This window comes from Podarcis cretensis (genome assembly GCF_951804945.1).
Source record: "Podarcis cretensis genome assembly, chromosome: 6".
Classification (NCBI taxonomy): domain Eukaryota; kingdom Metazoa; phylum Chordata; class Lepidosauria; order Squamata; family Lacertidae; genus Podarcis; species Podarcis cretensis.
The window spans coordinates 53,837,549-53,855,384 of record NC_137175.1 but is presented as its reverse complement, the minus strand read 5'-3'; the positions used below and the strand labels follow the sequence as shown (position 1 = coordinate 53,855,384).

At 39.6% G+C, this 17,836-nt stretch overlaps 1 protein-coding gene and 1 long non-coding RNA gene across 4 annotated transcripts in view; one reads left to right on the top strand and one right to left on the bottom strand.

Annotated features, from left to right (window-relative positions):
- The window catches only part of MAST2 (microtubule associated serine/threonine kinase 2), a 154,940-nt gene that overhangs the window by 91,739 nt on the left and 45,365 nt on the right, over positions 1–17,836 (bottom strand). The gene's annotated exons all lie outside the window — the stretch shown is intronic.
- Positions 1,772–15,277, top strand: LOC307218327. Of its 3 annotated transcripts, none has more exons than XR_013839895.1 (3): positions 1,772–1,885; positions 10,935–11,285; positions 15,097–15,277. It is a non-coding gene; the product is annotated as an uncharacterized lncRNA (long non-coding RNA). The 3 variants fall into 3 exon arrangements; XR_013839896.1 differs by lacking the exon at positions 1,772–1,885 and adding an exon at positions 10,719–10,819; XR_013839897.1 differs by lacking the exon at positions 1,772–1,885 and having other exon boundaries at positions 10,723–11,285.

The following is a 17,836-nucleotide window of genomic DNA, read 5'->3' as shown; positions in this document are numbered from 1 at the left end:
CCTACTTGACAATCTTGCAAAGATTAATAAAGGTAAAGATTAACAGTGTTCTGAAACCAGAGATATTTGCGGTAAACGTTTACTACAGGGGGAAACTTATCTATTTAAAGTAATTCTGACATCTCATGCAATTTTATTTACCAGACTGTCTGCTGAGTTGTTGTTTAAGCCATAGCTAGTTATATTGGTCCACTGAGTCTGTATGGTTTACACTGCTGTAATTCGAATGGACCTTTCGGATCAGCTTTGCTCTTTCCTATTAACATGTGGAGGCAGCAAATCATTTTATCTTTGGGCTCAGGGTTGCATCCAAACCAGGATTCATGGCTTGTTTCACTCTCAGCAAGTTATACTCTGTAGGCAATGTTCTTGTTTCCTCCACACACTAGCAAGGTGGAGGAAAAATAGTTCACAAAGTCACATTCACAATAAACCATTAACTATGCTAACGGTGGCATGTAAACTGAGCTGGCAGTAGCTCTCTGGGATTTCAGACAGTCTTTGGCAGTCCTACCTGAAGATACCAAAAGTGTGAACCTAAAACCTCTTGCCTTAGAAGCATGTGTTTTACCCCACTGAGCTACAGCCCTTAACCTTAATTTCCATATTCTCTTCGGAAATTCTGATTGCATCCTGTAACAACATAAAGGTGAAAATATTCTTCCAGTTCCTTGTGCTTAATGTTAGGGCACCCTCCACCTCACCCTCCCAAACCACAGAGGCATCCATTGTGCTTTGAAAATTCTATATGAAGGAAAGCAGTTTTCCTTGAAGTCACAGCCATCAGCAGTTGGAGGGCTGAACCAGTTACTCTTCTTCTCTTGGAAACAGTTTGACTTTATCTGCTCAAATCTCACTTGCTGTGGATTTCTTGGATTTGGGTAGGTAGAACCTGGGAATCCTGGATAGTCAATTATCTGTCTCCAAAGTACAATGACATGCAAAATCTGTCCTGACTATCAGGCTGTTGGTGATGCAAAGCACTAGAAACTGTCCTCACAATGTGTGATGATTAAGGACAATTGAATTAATTCATCTCTTCCCTTCAAATGTCACTTAAGAAAAGCTTGGCAATACTTTACACAGCTATATATTCATGGATACCAGTAGGAATCACAGCAGGGAAATTAGTATGCCAGCCTAGCTAATGAAGCATTTCAAGTTTGGAAGCGGCATATTCTTGGTGTCCCAGCTTAGTCATAGCATTCTGAATGTACAGATAATATGAAAGAATAAGGTCTTTTGCTAGTTAAGAAAAAGGTTTCCATCTACTCATACAGAAATGACAACCTAATAAATATACTGTCAAGCTGTGACCAGCTTTAACCCTGGTAGTAATTCTCCACAGTTCAATAAATCTATTCCTAAATGTACTAATTATGTTTAATGCTTTGTCTCACATAAACCCCTGCATACAAATTAGAAGGAAACATGAAAGCACAGCTGAGTCAAGTGTACTGTCCATTTCTTAAGAGTACTCTGGCTGCCAAAACACAAATTTAGATTGCCCTAGTTAGGTGTGTTTAGTCAGTCTAGGTGTGTTTTAAGGTTGTAACAACCTTACAAATGTAGCTATTTGCCCAAAATACTACATAAGTACTAAGTCCTAAGCTATTTAAATACATATAGATAGAAACCAGGACTTTGAGCAAGTATCATTATTTAAGTATTGGTGAGATAATGTTCCCTATTGCCAGCCCCACTAGTAACCTAGCAGCCGTGTTTAATACTAACCGAAGCTTCCAAATGATATTCAGTAACAGCTCCACATGCAATGCATTGTGGGGGGTCTAATTGAGAAGTCACCAAGGGACACATAACTATGACTAGGCTGTCTTTGTCCAGGAAAGGTCATACTTGATGCCCCAGGAACAGCTGAAAAAAGGCAAGTACCATGGCTTCTACTGGGCATCCAGTGACAATGGTGAATCGGTTGGTACCTCCAAACATATCTTTCAGAGGGAGAGCAATTACAGATGGAGCAGCTCTGCCTGATACAACAAGCCATTAAGTTTCAGTTAATTGGCCCTCAAGCAGTCCATTAATGAGCTCAATTTAGAATCTCCATGGCCTCCCTTAAGTTTGATGACAGAAGAAACAAAGCTGGGTGTTAGAAGTTAAGTGTACCAATCTCATTTCATTCAGTGTTTTCATGAAAAGGCTAAAAAGTATGGGAGAGGAGACAAAATGGAACAAGCAGCAGTCTCCCAAATACCACCTTCTGAAACTGGCCATTCAAGTAGGGCTGGAGCCACCTAAAGATCCAACAGAATAGGCTTCTCTTGGGATATAATATATAATACATAAGAATGACAAAAAAGTTCCTAAAATGAAACCAGACTGAGACAGCTCCAGAATATCAGATCATCCAAGGGTGCCTGCAACAATCACTCACTCAAGAATCCTTCCCAAGCAGTAGAACCAATATCAAAATAGATTTCCACATACTGATTTAACACACAAATGCACCATGTGAAAGCACTGTGTGTCAGCTAATCCTTACCCCTACAGAGGGCAACCTTGGCCTAATTTAACGTGGGTGACTAAGGTGGGGGGATAAAGCAGAAAGAGGAGGAAGTGTGGCAGAAAGAGTGAAAAGGGGACCCTGTGCGCTTTTGACTTTGACCCTACCTAATTTAACTCTGGCTCTCCCCGCTACTGGTTCAAGTTACCACTGAAGGACTGTGGCCCTCCAAAGAAAAATGTTGCCACCCTACCTCATAGCTTCTGTGAAATTATGCTTAATTTACCAATTGGCCCAATAAAAAACGTTTTCCTTTTGCATCAGAACGTTCTTTTAAGATTCAGCTATATTAAATTTTCACTTCTCTCACTAACTTTAGTGCAAGATTTCAATGACTATATCACATTTAAATGTTTATTCCTCGTTACACTTCAGACTAGAATTTCCAAGCTACTAAAGGTGCAAACCTCAATGACACAGCATACAGCAGCAATTAATCAGTACTACCAGGCAGCATTATTATTTTCTTTTGACAAACCATCACTTTGTTGGCAAAAAATGTTTAAGAGTGTACCAACTGGCATTTCCCTAGTATAAAAACATATTAACGGCTCATATTTCCAAGTTCAACAAGAATACTTGGTATTAAGCTTATTTATTTTGGGAGAAGTCAATATTATGTTTCAACGTGTGGTTATTATGAAAGAACACAGAGGGTTCAAATTACTAATTCTTCACTGGTCACCATAAAGAGTATTTTATTGTGCACCTATGTTCATGGAGCAATCACAGCTCAGATGTAAGAGCAATCGGATTCGATTTTCCAGTGTTCAGACCTGCTTAGCTCCTAGAAAAGCAGAAATTCCCACCCTCTCACCTACTACTGCAAACTTCACAAATGCTGGGAAATTAGAACAAAAAGGAAACCACTCATTTTCACTATATCTTGTGAGGCTTAGGAAAGCAAGCTGTGTTTCTACTGTAGCATTCTCAGAAGAGCATTACTTGATCAGTATCTGGCTTTGAAAGCACACAGGCATCATAACAGCAGCAGAACTATAGTACGCTGATGCCTCACATGATAATGTTCTAAACCCTCTTTATGAATATGAGCTTTTAGAAACCACTAGCAGAAACAGTATCTATATTCTACAAGAATACTTGAATAAGCACACATTCATCTTGAACAAAGCACGCTTTCCAAGACTGGGCATGCATCAAGAACAAATACATCATCGCGGCTGCTACAGAATATAACCAAATCCAGAAACAAACATGTGCTAATTTAGTCTCCCCTCCCCTCAGTATGATACAATTATTAACTATGACTTCTCATTAAAGTAAAACTGCAGTTTACTGCTAAGCAATTTTGAATATGTACAAAACAATGGTAAAAATGTGTGGGGTAAGAGATCGAAACCAATGATACAAAACATAGAAGCTGTTGTAGCAGGAACCCCCCCACCCCAATCATTCTGTTTGTACAAACTTCACACACACTCACACTCACACACTACATACACTATGCTTCTGTTATAAATTCATAGAAAATCAACCATACATTGGATTTGCACTGTTCCACTTTTATTTTACTCCATGAAGGAAAGACTACAAAATGGGGCAGGTTTGATACAGGGCTGCCATAATCCCTTCAGCATCCCAGCACATACACAGGTGCCCTGCCCAGTTGCTATGCCAACCCTGATGGTCCCAGACAGAAGACAATCAAGATCACAAAGAACTTGCATATGGGAGTGGATTCAGCATGGACTGAAACAAAGGACACTGATCAGATCTTCCCTCAGGGGGCAGGAAACTGCAAACTCCCCTTTGTCTCCTGGAAGTGACTCAGGGGGAGGGGGGAAGGGAGGAACCAGCCAGGTGACAAGACACTCAGGTTACCACCAACTCCTCCCTCAACCCCTCCTTTCTGTAATGTATGCATGATGTTTCTGGGGGTGGGCTTGATCTAGAGGAGGGGAATTTCAAAAGTTTTTATAAGACCTTGCACAGTACTATTCTTCTGGGTCTTTCCTCTCTCCTGCAAGTGAGGGGAATACCCTGTTGCAACAGTTCAATAAAGACCAAGCCTACAGGCTGCTGTTTTGCTCCAAGTTATCCTGGTTGGTGTCTTTGTTTGGTCCAAGGGAGCCCTCGGATTTTTTCCTGTAACACTGTAAATTCCCAAATATTTTGTCATCAAAGTAGAAACTGGTGGAAATCTTTTTCAGGTAATTTTGTTACTAGTGTTTGATATAAAGTGACACACAAACCATTACATTAAGTTGGAAATTCATTCACAAAAGTTATGAACTTATTTTTTATTTTAAAGTGTATTGTGTCACCAAGAAGCCACAAAACCCAAACCAATTTGAGATTTAGGGAATTCTACATATTTCATGACACGCAGAAGTGTGGCCCCAGCTGCATGTTCTCATACCCCACAGTAATGAAGTCTAACAATATACAACTTTTAAAAAACCCTGACTGTTCTTCTCACTTACCTGTTTTCACACCTGTGTCAAACCTTTAATTTTAAGCTCTTCAGAGCACAGCAAAGACTTGCCTTCTTGCAGCAAGAAAAAATGCCATGCATACTGGTAGTGCTATATAAAACATTAGTAACTTAGCACTTTGCTCACTAAAGCCCAGTCAAAACAGGTTAGAAAGGTCTTATCTGCCTATGAATATACTGATGGTTTGGATTCCCCCAACATTACAGAGGGGACATTGCTGATAGTATCTATTTGTCTGAGCTAAAAGCCTGGTATTGAGAGCTCTCTATCAGCCTTAATTGCATTGGGACAAAAATCACTTGACTCCATGGGTATTTGAGGCACAAATAAATTAGCACGTGCTAAGTTCATGTCTAGCCTTCTGTATCACTTCTGCCTCCAATAAGCTCACAAAGCCATTCGAGCACCTGTATAATTGGTCCTGATAGACCTTCATTTTCAGAAGGGACATATCATACTGTGCACCAGTTGCCATCTCCAAGCATTTTTTAAGAGCTGTCCTATACTGATGTCATTATATAACCATCAGAGCAAAGATATGAATGACAACTGCCAGGCTTGAAACACTAGGTTCTCAGCCTTGCAGACATGGTGGAGCCATCATTTCCTACATCTTCAGCTGATGAAGCAAATCCCCCCTCCCTCCTTTTATCTGTGAACATGTGAGTGTGGTGGATTTGTGAAAAGAGTATGCCCATTTCCAGCCATACCTAGTTCGACCCTTTAAAGGTAAAGGTAAAGGTACCCCTGCCCGTACGGGCCAGTCTTGACAGACTCTGGGGTTGTGCGCCCATCTCACTTAAGAGGCCAGGGGCCAGCGCTGTCCGGAGACACTTCCGGGTCACGTGGCCAGCGTGACATCGCTGCTCTGGCGAGCCAGAGCCGCACACGGAAACGCCGTTTACCTTCCCGCTGGTAAGCGGTCCCTATTTATCTACTTGCACCCGGAGGTGCTTTCGAACTGCTAGGTTGGCAGGCGCTGGGACCGAGCAGCGGGAGCGCACCCCGCCGCAGGGATTCGAACCGCCGACCTTTCGATCAGCAAGTCCTAGGCGCTGAGGCTTTAACCCACAGCGCCACCTGCGTCCCATAGTTCGACCCTTTAAAATGCCTTAATTAAAAGACAATGTTCTGTTCCTCAAAGCATTGCTCATAATCTCTAGTGCCCTCTCTGTACTATTCCACAAGGCTCCATGTAGCGATAAGGGAATATCTGCTTGCTCAGCTGAAGCAGAACAAAGACTTGATGGGTTTTTTCAAGTGTTTGACCTGAACTCTTGAGCAGACCAATTTCTCCCTGCATTTCCCGACAAAAGAAAGAAAAAAATAATTAACTTAAGGAAGAGCGGTAAACAAGCAACGGAGAGAGCACAAGCAGCTGTTGTAGCCAGACTGTGGGTTTTTCACTTAAATATTAAATTAAATATTAAATTTTCTGATGCAGAAGCATCAGAATGTTATCAAATGCAATCCACTGATCAACCAGAGTGACAACTTTCTCCTTCCCATTAAAACACTTTTAGTAAGCCCAGAAGCCGAATATGCCTCAGCATGTCTCAAGCCTTTAATCTAATCTTCATAAAACATTAGCTGCGGATCCTTGCTCAATACTTGCTCTCCCCCACCCTCCACTTTTCCACTATTTCATTTCCCACCTTCTACAACTCCAAAACATAAGCACTTATTGCAGTGAGTCATTTGAACATATAGGCACTTTCTCCAAGCAAGGATCTGGAAACTCTCAATACTTGAGAGAAAGTGCAACAATACACCTTTTCAGCTTTAATTCCATCTAGACACCAGGACTACAACACCATCCAGTTTTGCTGCTCTCAAACAACTAAATGTTCTGAATTTTATTGAAGGGAACTTCTGACAGGCAGAGAAGTATAGCATATGTACTATACATATACATAGCTAAAATGAGAGGAAAGCTAGCTTTCTCACCTATTAATGACAAAGCAAAAGGGCATGTACAATGGTGGCACATGGCCACAAAAATTTAATGACCACTGCATGGTGGAGTGGAAGGTGGACAATTCAGAGAAGTAGCAGAAAAAGGACCATTTCTTCCCCTGTACTAGATGGTACTCACACTCACAGGTCATTCTGCCCAGATGCTGAGGTCCAGCGCCGAAGGCCTTCTAGAATTTCCCTCACTGCGAGAAGCAAAGCTACAGGAAACCAGGCAGAGGGCCTTCTCGGTAGTGGCGCCCGCCCTGTGGAACGCCCTCCCATCAGATGTCAGAGATAAACAACTACCTGACATTTCGAAGACATCTGAAGGCAGCCCTGTTCAGGAAAGTTTTTCATGTGTGACATTTTAATGTATATTTCATCTTTGTTGGAAGCCGCGCTCAGAGTGGCTGGGGAAGCACAGCTAGATGGGCGGGGTACAAATAATAAATTATTATTATGACCACCAATGACTGCTCGCAGAGAGGAGGTACTGGCAGACAGAGCAAAGGGCAGCAGCAGTTCGGGACATAGCCCTGTTCAATAAGATAAGGTTACCAGGTGTCCCCGTTTCCTGTGGACAATCCCCGGATTTACAAATCAGTCCCCATACAAAATCTATTGAAGTTGGAAAATATCCCTGGATTCATTGAAAAAAATCTGGTACCCTTAACATAAGAGCAACCTGCAATAGTAGTCACTGTAGAAAAATACTAGTTTTCTGTGTGAGTGAAAAATATATCAGTCTGGATCTAGCTGCTAATATGTGGATGGGGTGGGTAGTATGGATCCTGGAAGATGCCCTCAAAATACTGCTGCCATGGCAGGATTCCTGTGTTATCAACTACTGCTTTTTGTGAATAGTTCTGTTGTGCTTTTTGGCGTATCCTCTCATTTGGAGCTCGCTGCTTACAATCTTCCTCCATACCAGCCATGTCCAATTTCATACTAAACTATTCAATAGTGTATATTCACGAACCACATATATATGTACCTGCAATTCGGGATAATACAGCATCTGATGAAGCAGACAAGAAGCCATGAACACATATGTCGTAATAAATCTGTTAGTCTTTAAAGTGCTGCAAGTCTGTGGGTTTTTTTCTGCAAGAACCTAAAACGACTTCCCCTCTGGAAATCAGTTCTGCTGAATAGATCAGCATGAAACTAGACATGACAGGGCAGCCACATTTCTCTTTACCTATCCGCCCTATTCATGCATAAAGCAAGAATAGCAGTCTCATTTTTACATCAAAGCGAATGCACAAATATGGGATGGCAAATTCTTCCTACCTGCCCTCACCATACCTCTCCATGCTCCATTGCACCAGACACATTTCTCCAAGTTTAGCTCATTTCTGATTTCTAAGACAAGAGCTCGTGATGAGGCAAGGGGAAGGAAGGGGAAAGGCTCAGCTCCTCATACCTATGCATTCATTCTAATGCTATACTTATTGTACATTCCTTGAGACAATGGTGTAGAAGGTGATTAACAAATTAATAATAATAAATAAAATAAAGAATAGACTCTTGCTATATAAAACCACTTTGAGGTTGTTGTTTACAATCAAGCAGAATATTTTTAAATAAATAAACATACATACATACATACATACATACATACGCAGGACAGACACATGCATGGACAAATGTGACTGCTTTCATCATGTCTAGTTTAGACCTTTTAGGGGGAAAGAGCACAAGATCTCCAAAAACTAAACCAAAGAACTCTTTTTTTTGGTAACTGTCAGAAAAGCAAACTGGCTGCCCCTGCACTCACTGGGGTTACTGTGACAGCAGACTTATAAACAAAGCCCAGGCTCCAAAGATCCATGGAATTATGTTTGTGTACACACGTACATGTTGATTCAGATTTAAGATTACATTAGCTTCTCAAATTAGCTTTACTAAAGTCGAGCTGCCTACAGGCTTGGGCAAAACAGCTGATGAGCCTCTGTGGAGCTTCCTCAATGCACTGTCAAAGCTGCATCATCTGCAAGCAAGATCTCTCAGATAAGGGCCTGCCACACTTTAGTTTTGGTGTGGTGATGTGCCAGGTTCAACAGACCCGTCACTCCTCAAATGAAAGTACACACCGCCTTCAGCCAAGCTAAAGGCATATGAGAGCAACAGGGACAAGAATATCGCAAAGCAAATTGGGGGAAGGCATTCAATGTTCTTGTGGAAAAATACATTCATTTTGTAAAGCTTAGGTGGGCATCCTATCTTGCTGAGCAGTCCTTTTTGGCTGAGTCCTTTTTGGGATGGGGATGCTCAACTAGGCTCATTTGTATAGTGATAAACCATGGTTTTGTGTTTCATCTGAACTGGGCTAAAGAATTCTAAACATGGCTTTCTGCTTTCTTTTTCTAAGCTATATGGTTTTATCAATCTTTGCACTATGCTGATGAAAAACAATACCAAACCTACCATTTACAAAGAAATTATTTTTACTGTTACAAATCAAGGAACCAGGGAACCCGGCACAGGGCTTTCTTGGTAGTGGTGCCCACCCTGTGGAACACCCTCCCATCAGATGTCAAACAGGTAAACAACTATACTACTTTCCAAAGACATCTGAAGGCAGCCCTGTATCAGGAAGTTTTTATTGTTTAATGTCTTAATGAGCTTTTATATTATGTTGGAAGCTGCCCAGAGTGGCTGGGATAACCCAGTTGGATGGACAGGGTATAAATAATAAATTATTATTACATTATTATTGTAAGTCCCATCAGAAGGCACAAGATTTCTGCACAGCAGGGAGGTTGGATTAGATGGCCCTCAGGGTCCCTTCCAACTCTACAATTCTGGGCTTCTATGAAAGTTAACATACCAATTTAATCTAGCGGATTTTTTTGCACACAATATCCAAGAAGACTGGCAAGACAGTCTGAAAACTATACAGTCTGCACTACACCTGCATGCAAAGATATATAGTTAAGCACATATTGGAATTTTTAGTTTTAAGTAGAGGGAGAAGCACAGCATAATCCTATCCATATTTACACAAAAATAAGCCCCACTGTGTACAATGAGTATTTCTTCCATATAAGTCTGTATGGGACTGCACTCTTAACCATCTTAAGGTTTAATTCTCAAGTGATGGATCTTTGGCCAATGCATCATAATGAAAACATTAATACTTTGTAATTCCTCCTTAGTTAATAAAATGTTCAAGGGAATTAACTTCTGTGATTGATCATTCTACTAAGCAAACCCCACAAGGCAAATTAAACAACTACAAATGGGTAATTAACCCAAGTTGCAAGTCAGATGGTTTCCAGCTATTCCTCATGAGAGCAAGATACAGAGACTGGTAAGGAGTCTCTCTCTCTCTCTCTCTCTCTCACACACACACACACACACACACACACACACAATTTTGCCTTCCATTGTAACACATGATTTGAGTCACTTTCAAGAGTTATATTATGCTCTGGGTTCTGCACTTATGGGACAGGCAATTTATTCTGCATTCTGGGAGGGGTCAGAGTTGACAATCACCCACCATTTAGATGGCTGCCCAATAAAGAGAACAGAATGATGGCTTAAAAAGCAAAATATTATTCCTTAACTGTATTACCGTAAATACTTCATCTCAAAATATGTTACTATTGTAAGTGTATTCTGTGAAAAGCACAGTCTCATCTAAACAAGTTTTTTCTCAGACTGGTACTTTGGAGACATAGATGACACATTTTATAAATAGCAAACCAGCTTGCCAGAGCTTGATTTGAAAAGCACTTACCTTAATCAGCTCAAGAGCAAGGATATTTATAATGGCAAGATGGCGATAGCGGCTGTGACTGCACTTTTGTGTTTCCCTGCAGGGCTGGCTGTGTTTGCATTTTGTTTTGTGCTCAATTTGATTCTCTGGGGAGGAGTAATTGTTCTTTTATTTATCATCATTGTCTTTGGTTCCATTTATTATATGATTTTGCGACTGCCGTTTTTCTATTCCTTTTCACCACTTTTTTTCCTTCTCTCTTCACCTACAGTGAGGCCTGTCTAGCCAAAATCAGCTTTTTGTAACTGAACGCAGGAACCATTATACAGTGTACCTGCTTGTGTCACCAAGATCAACTGTACCCATAACAGTTAGAGAAGCATCTTTCATCTGCTGAGGAACTATGGTTCCACCAAAACTACTGAAAGTAGTATATTGATATATTTAGCTGCAAGATGCTGCAAGCAAGTACCTGCAGTGCAAATACACTGAATGGAAGAAGACAAGGAACATTTCTAACAATCTCTGAATTACAGCTCTTAACTTAAAGACAGTGATGATAGAAAATCCAAGATCTGCAAGCAAAGAACTAATTGTTGAGTCTCTCTGGGATCAAGCAATGGTAAATATCATCATTTTCTCTGGAAAGCTAATGAAGAATTCTGTTTAACAATGACTTTGTTAATTATTTTGTTTCCATTTTGTCCGCAGGTATTGCTTTATTGTCCAATATTTTGTCCATCTTAAACTTAGTATTTGCAATCAGTTGAGTACTCTGCATTTTCTCGCTGTTTCTGCAGGGTAAATTATATGGCTGGGCTCCAAAGAGATATTTTAAGGACACCTGAGGGCTTACTTATGCCCAATAGACTTTTTTTCACTGAAAAACAGCACTCTTGCAACAAACACATCTCAAAATTCTGTTCGCAGTTTCTCAGATGCAAAAGTGATATTCTAGGTGCTATAAGGGGCTGAAGTTCAAGAAGTTCAAGCCCAAAGCCCCCTTGCAGTCCTATATTGTGTCCTATAACTGGCACAAATCTGAGTTTGATTATGCTTTTTTGCCGCTGACTTTTAGTTTGTATGTTTCAGATATGATTTTTGGAAATATTAAATATATATAGTCTGAGGTTCTAACTCTAGGGCTACACTTACTATTAGATGAGTGTGTGAGTCAAGTAGAAAGGTTAAGGGACTGAATTGAAATAAAAGAGCCATTTAAATCCCATAATTAATTTAAAAATTCTTATTTTAATCTATTAAATGAAGACAGGCTTCCTATCTGAAAATATTACTGCAACTCTTAGGAAAGAATGAAGAGCTCCCCATCTGTACAAACAATTACTGTTTAGGCAAGAAAAGCATTAATAGCAACCAAGACAGAACGGGATGAGGTTATATGAACTTCCTTGAATAAAGAGCATTCCTTTAGAATACATTTGGAACAGATTTACAAAACTGAATTATGTTGACTGTGGGGCAAACAGAACTTCAATAATGTTACCCACAAATATTTTGGGATCTAGTGTCTTTACTGTATTCGCACTAATTCCTGGATAAAATTATAATCTTGAAATGTATGTCTTCCCTTTGGTAGAGTTGCATAAACTTTTTTCTAACTTGCTTTTGGTGTGTATGCCACTATTATTTTTTTATTTAGCTACTGTTACCCCACTTCAAATTTCAAATCCCCTAACAAATGGCAAAAATAACCTTCAGTTAAAGAAAACACAAATAATGACATATTTTAGTTGTGACTTTTACTCAAAATAAAGTTAATTGTTATGGCCCATCAGGAAAAAAAACCCATATTGAAGCAATATCTTTTCTTAAGTAAACCAAACTGTCACAAAAATGACACTTAATCTTCTGTGTTCTACAGAACTCTTCACCAAGCTAGTTGGTAAACAAAGTTGGGCTGGGGGGGGATATCGAATACAGGAGCCATTAGGCAGTATCCACCTAACAAGGGGGTTTAACTGGCTTTTGTATTTCTAGAGGTGGAGAATCAACTATTGAGTGTTTCTCTCTCCCCAAAGACCCTGGTGCAACTGGAAACCTACAGAGCCTCATTTAATGATCTGCAGTATCTGTCCACAATCCATCTTAAGACTCTTACAGATGCAGATTCATTACTTTTACCCGCCAACTTTTTTCCTCTCCTGCTTTATTAACCTGATGAAGAGTTCTGGAGAACTTGAAAGCTTAAACTATTTTGTGTCATTTTGGTTGACCCAATAAAGATATGGCCCTAAAACAGATCCATTTCTTATAGGTCACTTACCTTCACTTTCAAATAAAAGTCATAGGGACTGTGGTTTTCTTTTAGATACTGAACCAAGTCAGAAATATATTTCCAATTCACTTCAATTCATAAATGGCTATTACATCCTGATGTAAGCAGTACAAGAAGCCTATTAATGCAAGAATTAACACATCTATCCCAGACATGTACAACCCAGTTACTTCAAATGTTCTCTAAAGCCTTCCATGCTAAAGCAATTACCTCTCCTAGCCATGTAAGTGATGAAGGAAAGGGCAAAAAGGATCAGTACAGAATCCATTATCACCTCCCTGCTATGCTAATCTAGGTGTCATACTTATTTGAGCTTCAGTGATATTAAAAGAAGCATTTGTCTGCAAAAATGTTTATCTGACCATAACTCCATGCAATCAAAGCCTGCATCCTGAACAGCTGACTCCAACCTTTTTATAACTTAAAGTAATAAGAACATTCAAAAGTTATTCTACATATAGTGAAGAAAATGACAAAACAAGGATAGATGAAATTTTATCAAAGTCTTAAAACCCTAATTATAATATTAAAATGGCAAAGGCAAAGAAGGAATTGCATGGGGGGGGGGAGTTTGGGGATACCCAAAATTCCAATTTATGATGCAGAAACATTTATGTTATCACTTTGAAAATCATATATTTCTGCTGATGTTTCTCTTCTTTTGCTTTTTATTTTATTTCCTCTTCCTCTCTTCTTCCTCTCTTTATCTCTATTGTCCCTTTCTTTTCTTTTTTCTTTGTTTTGCATCTTTTGTAGTTGTAATTTTATTGTATTATGAGAAAATCTCAATAAAAAAATCTTACCACAAAAAATAGAAGAAAAAAGAGAAAATGACATATTTCTAAAAACTAGCACTATCAAGCTGACTTTTTAATAAGTCGCCTTTTCATCCTGAGAATTGAATAATTCATTTATTGAATAAAATAAAAAATAAAAACATGAATTATTAAATTGCATGCAATTTTCACAATGCAGAATACCTGGAGGCAAAGAATATACCAGTTACAGTGGTGCCTCGCAAGACGAAATTAATCCGTTCCGCGAGTCTCTTTGTCTTGCAGTTTTTTCGTCTTGCGAAGCACGGCTATTAGCGGCTTAGCGGCTATTAACGGCTTAGCGGCTATTAACGGCTTAGCGGCTTTAAGAAAAAGGAAAGAAACTCGCAAGAACTCGCAAGACGTTTCGTCTTGCGAAGCAAGCCCATAGGGAAATTCGTCTTGCGGAACGACTCAAAAAACGGAAAACTCTTTCGTCTTGCGCGTTTTTCGTCTTGCGAGGCATTCGTCTTGCGAGGTACCACTGTACTTAGGAGCTCCAGGACACTAAATGGTTTCTATCTTTGACATATTTAGGCGTGAGAACTTTGGAGGATTACAGAAAGAATCAGCTTTGTTGTTTTGTGTGTTTTCACTTCTCAGCTTTCAGGTATCCTGGGGGTAAAAGTTATAGTAACATACAACCAACAACAGGTTGCCATGATACACAAAAATCCAAAACTAAAATGCCATGCCAGGTAGGGGATGAGCTGTACAACCCAAACTGTAGGTAGGAAGTACCTGTTCCTGTTCTGCTCCAGAGAGAATACGTATGAAGGATGAGGAAAACACAATAATGTTTCGACTTCCCTTTGTGCAAATTTAGTTACTTTCTTGTTTGCTGCAAACCATAGTCCATAATTACATTTTAAATCACAAACCATGTTTTGCTCTTGCTCTGTAAAACCAGGATCAACCTAGTTTACAAACCTAGGGCAAACCATGCTTTGAATGTTCGAATGAAATGGCAAACTATACATAAGAAAAAAACTAAATAAACACCAAGGACTGCACAAGGACAGTGAAAAGGGAAGCTTAAAATCAACACTCCTTTTACTGTCAGACCCTTAATGCACATTAGCTAGAGAGAAAATATTCAACCCAAGCATGGCCAATGTTTTTTTTTAAAAAAAATACAATTAGAATCAATAAAACTATTGCTGATTTTATTCTGAATTATTTGATGAAGTAAACCTTAAAGGCTTTGTCCAAATTAATATCTAGCAGTAACAATTGTCTTCATCCTTCTTTCATGTTGGATCATTCTGGATGTCCAAATTCTGCACCCTCTTGCCCTACCTCCCTCATCTGTCAATAATCAGGAAAAGGGAGGGTACAGAAACCAGCATCAGGAAGGCTAGTCAACCCAGTGGACCGTGGAATAAAGGATCAGAAGGTGAAAACAAGCCGTCTACAGTGTCCACATTTTTGTTTTCAAACTGGAACTCTGCATATTCCCTGTACTCTATAGAGCCAGCAATAAATCAGTAAATTGTTCTCTAATCCTTTCTTTTCATTGTCTATTTAATACTATAAACATTACATCATATCCAGAGTGAACAGCAGAAACAAGATCTATATTTCATAATATTAAACAAGCTGACAATCATGTTTTCTTTGAACATCAAGAGAATGCAAATAGAAGGGCAAAATGCAAGATATCATTCAACTTGGACAAAAGCAATTTAAGACATTTATGAAGGTCAGTAAATGCCATAAATTCAGTGAACAGAAGCCAATTATTGGAGATCTCTTACAGATACCAGTCATCTCCCAAAGAGCTATCTACTTAATACTTACTATGCATCAGTTCAGCAAAGTTGACAATTGCATTTTCTTCTACTACATTTTCATGACTCTGAGATAAGTATATAGCCTTCCTTTCCTTTAGGATACATGCTTTCAAAAAGATCAATAAACTAATGTACCTTCTGAAAGCAATAATTATAGCTGACCAGGAATTATTTAGGACAGAAGGAAAATAAATCCTTTAGGAAACAAATACGGACAGAATGTTTTAAAGTAAAAAATCCAGTCCTTACTCCAGCAGTACAAAGGAATAATATATTTAAACACTATGCACGTATACCTCCAGATTTTTGAGTTGTTCAATATACATGAGCCTACATGCCACCCTGGCTGAAAGCAGGTCAAATGTAGGCATAAACTCTAGCTATTTTCTAACTCTAGTAGGGCACTGAGAGTGTATCGTCGGTGTGTTCCCTCCCATTTTTCCTGTTAATGTGAACTATGGTATAGCATTTTGTCTGCAACAGCACTAATTAGTTTGCTTTTTAAATCAGGGTTAGAAACCAAGATAAAAGCTAATTCTGCACATTTGTGCACACGTAACCAACTGTGTGAATTATCAGTTAGCTGGATTAATCTAGCTGTCAAATGCTGGCTCTCAGGAGTGAATGGACAAAGGGCACCAGAACAGGAACAGAGGCGAGAGAAGAGAGTTCAAAGGTTGTATTAGGAACAATTTAGTAAGGATCTATAGTGGTACCTCGGGTTAAGTACTTAATTCGTTCCGGAGATCCGTTCTTAACCTGAAACTGTTCTTAACCTGAAGCACCACTTTAGCTAATGGGGCCTCCCACTGCCGCCATGCTGCCAGAGCACGATTTCTGTTCTCATCCTGAAGCAAAGTTCTTAACTCAAGGTACTATTTCTGGGTTAGCGGAGTCTGTAACCTGAAGCGTATGTAACCCGAGGTACCATGATAAGCCATATCATATAAAACCAATTATAAAGGCCCTCTTAATCTTCAACACTCAAAGATGGTATCAAATTAGTAAGTTGACAAGAGAGACAAAAAGGACAGGCGAAGCAGTATAAAGTTATATATATTTATAAATATAATATAAAGTTATAATAAAAGGAATACATAAACAGAATGATATTTTACTTTACAAGTGTCAGCAATATCATAAGGTTGTGTCCAATGTTGTGTCTCTACCCATCCTGCAGCCATCCACACACCCTCAAAATCTTATCCAGAGCGTTGGAGGACCCTCCAGAGCAGATTTTCAGGGTGCACAGAGTGCTGCAGAGGGCAGGAAGGGAAAGGAAAGGAATAGGTCTAAAACAGCAAGTGAACCAGAAAGGAAAGACTGTGGAGTAGAAAGGAGAAAAGCTACATAGTAAGTGGAAGAAAATGTGGGACAAAACATGTTATACAGATCTTATACAGAAGGCATAACAATATACAGATCTTATACCTAATAGAATATTTAACAATTTCTAATAGAAGGAGAGGACTATCCACTTCATGTTCAGATTGAAATATTTCCATAGGCATCTTGATGGCCATTGTGAGAACAGGCCTTTAGGCTGATCTGTTAAGTAGTTTCTAGCATCTCAAAAAAAGAAAAGAAAAATTTGGCATCTTAATTCCTGTTCTAACCCTGAAAGCAGATTCTATCTGTAATATTTGTTTTTACTGTTTTATTGTTACCGTATTTTTCACTCTATAACACGCACCCGAGCATAACACGCACATAGTTTTTAAAGGAGGAAAACGAGAAAAAAAATATTCTAAACGAAACAGTGGATGTATGATTTTTGTGGTTCATGCTGTGGCCACAGACATGTGATCTGACAGTGAGTTTGGAGTAGCCCAATGCAAAAATCCTGAGGATCCATGTGGATCCATGCTTTGTAACCACGTTTTTGCACCACTGCGGCCCCAGGCAACAGTGGGTGTGTGATTTTTTTGGTGCAAGATGTAGCCATGGACATGTTATGTGATCTGATGGTGAATTTGGGGTGACCAAGTGCAAAAGTCCTGAGGATCCATGTGGATCTGTGCTTTGTAACCACGTTTTAAGTGGGGAGGGAAGGAAAAGCACTCAAGGGACAAGGAGAAGGATGCTGCTAATAATGCAGAAGAGGGGTTTAAGGGGAGAAGAAGCATGCGTGGGGTGGGTGGAGAAGGATGCTGCTCCTCTCCTCTTCCACTTTGCTCCTTTAAAGCAAGCAGGCTCTGCTTTTCTCCCTCCTCCCCGCTCATCCCCGGCTTAGCGAGCTGAAAAACTTTGCTGCTATTTAGCGAGCTGA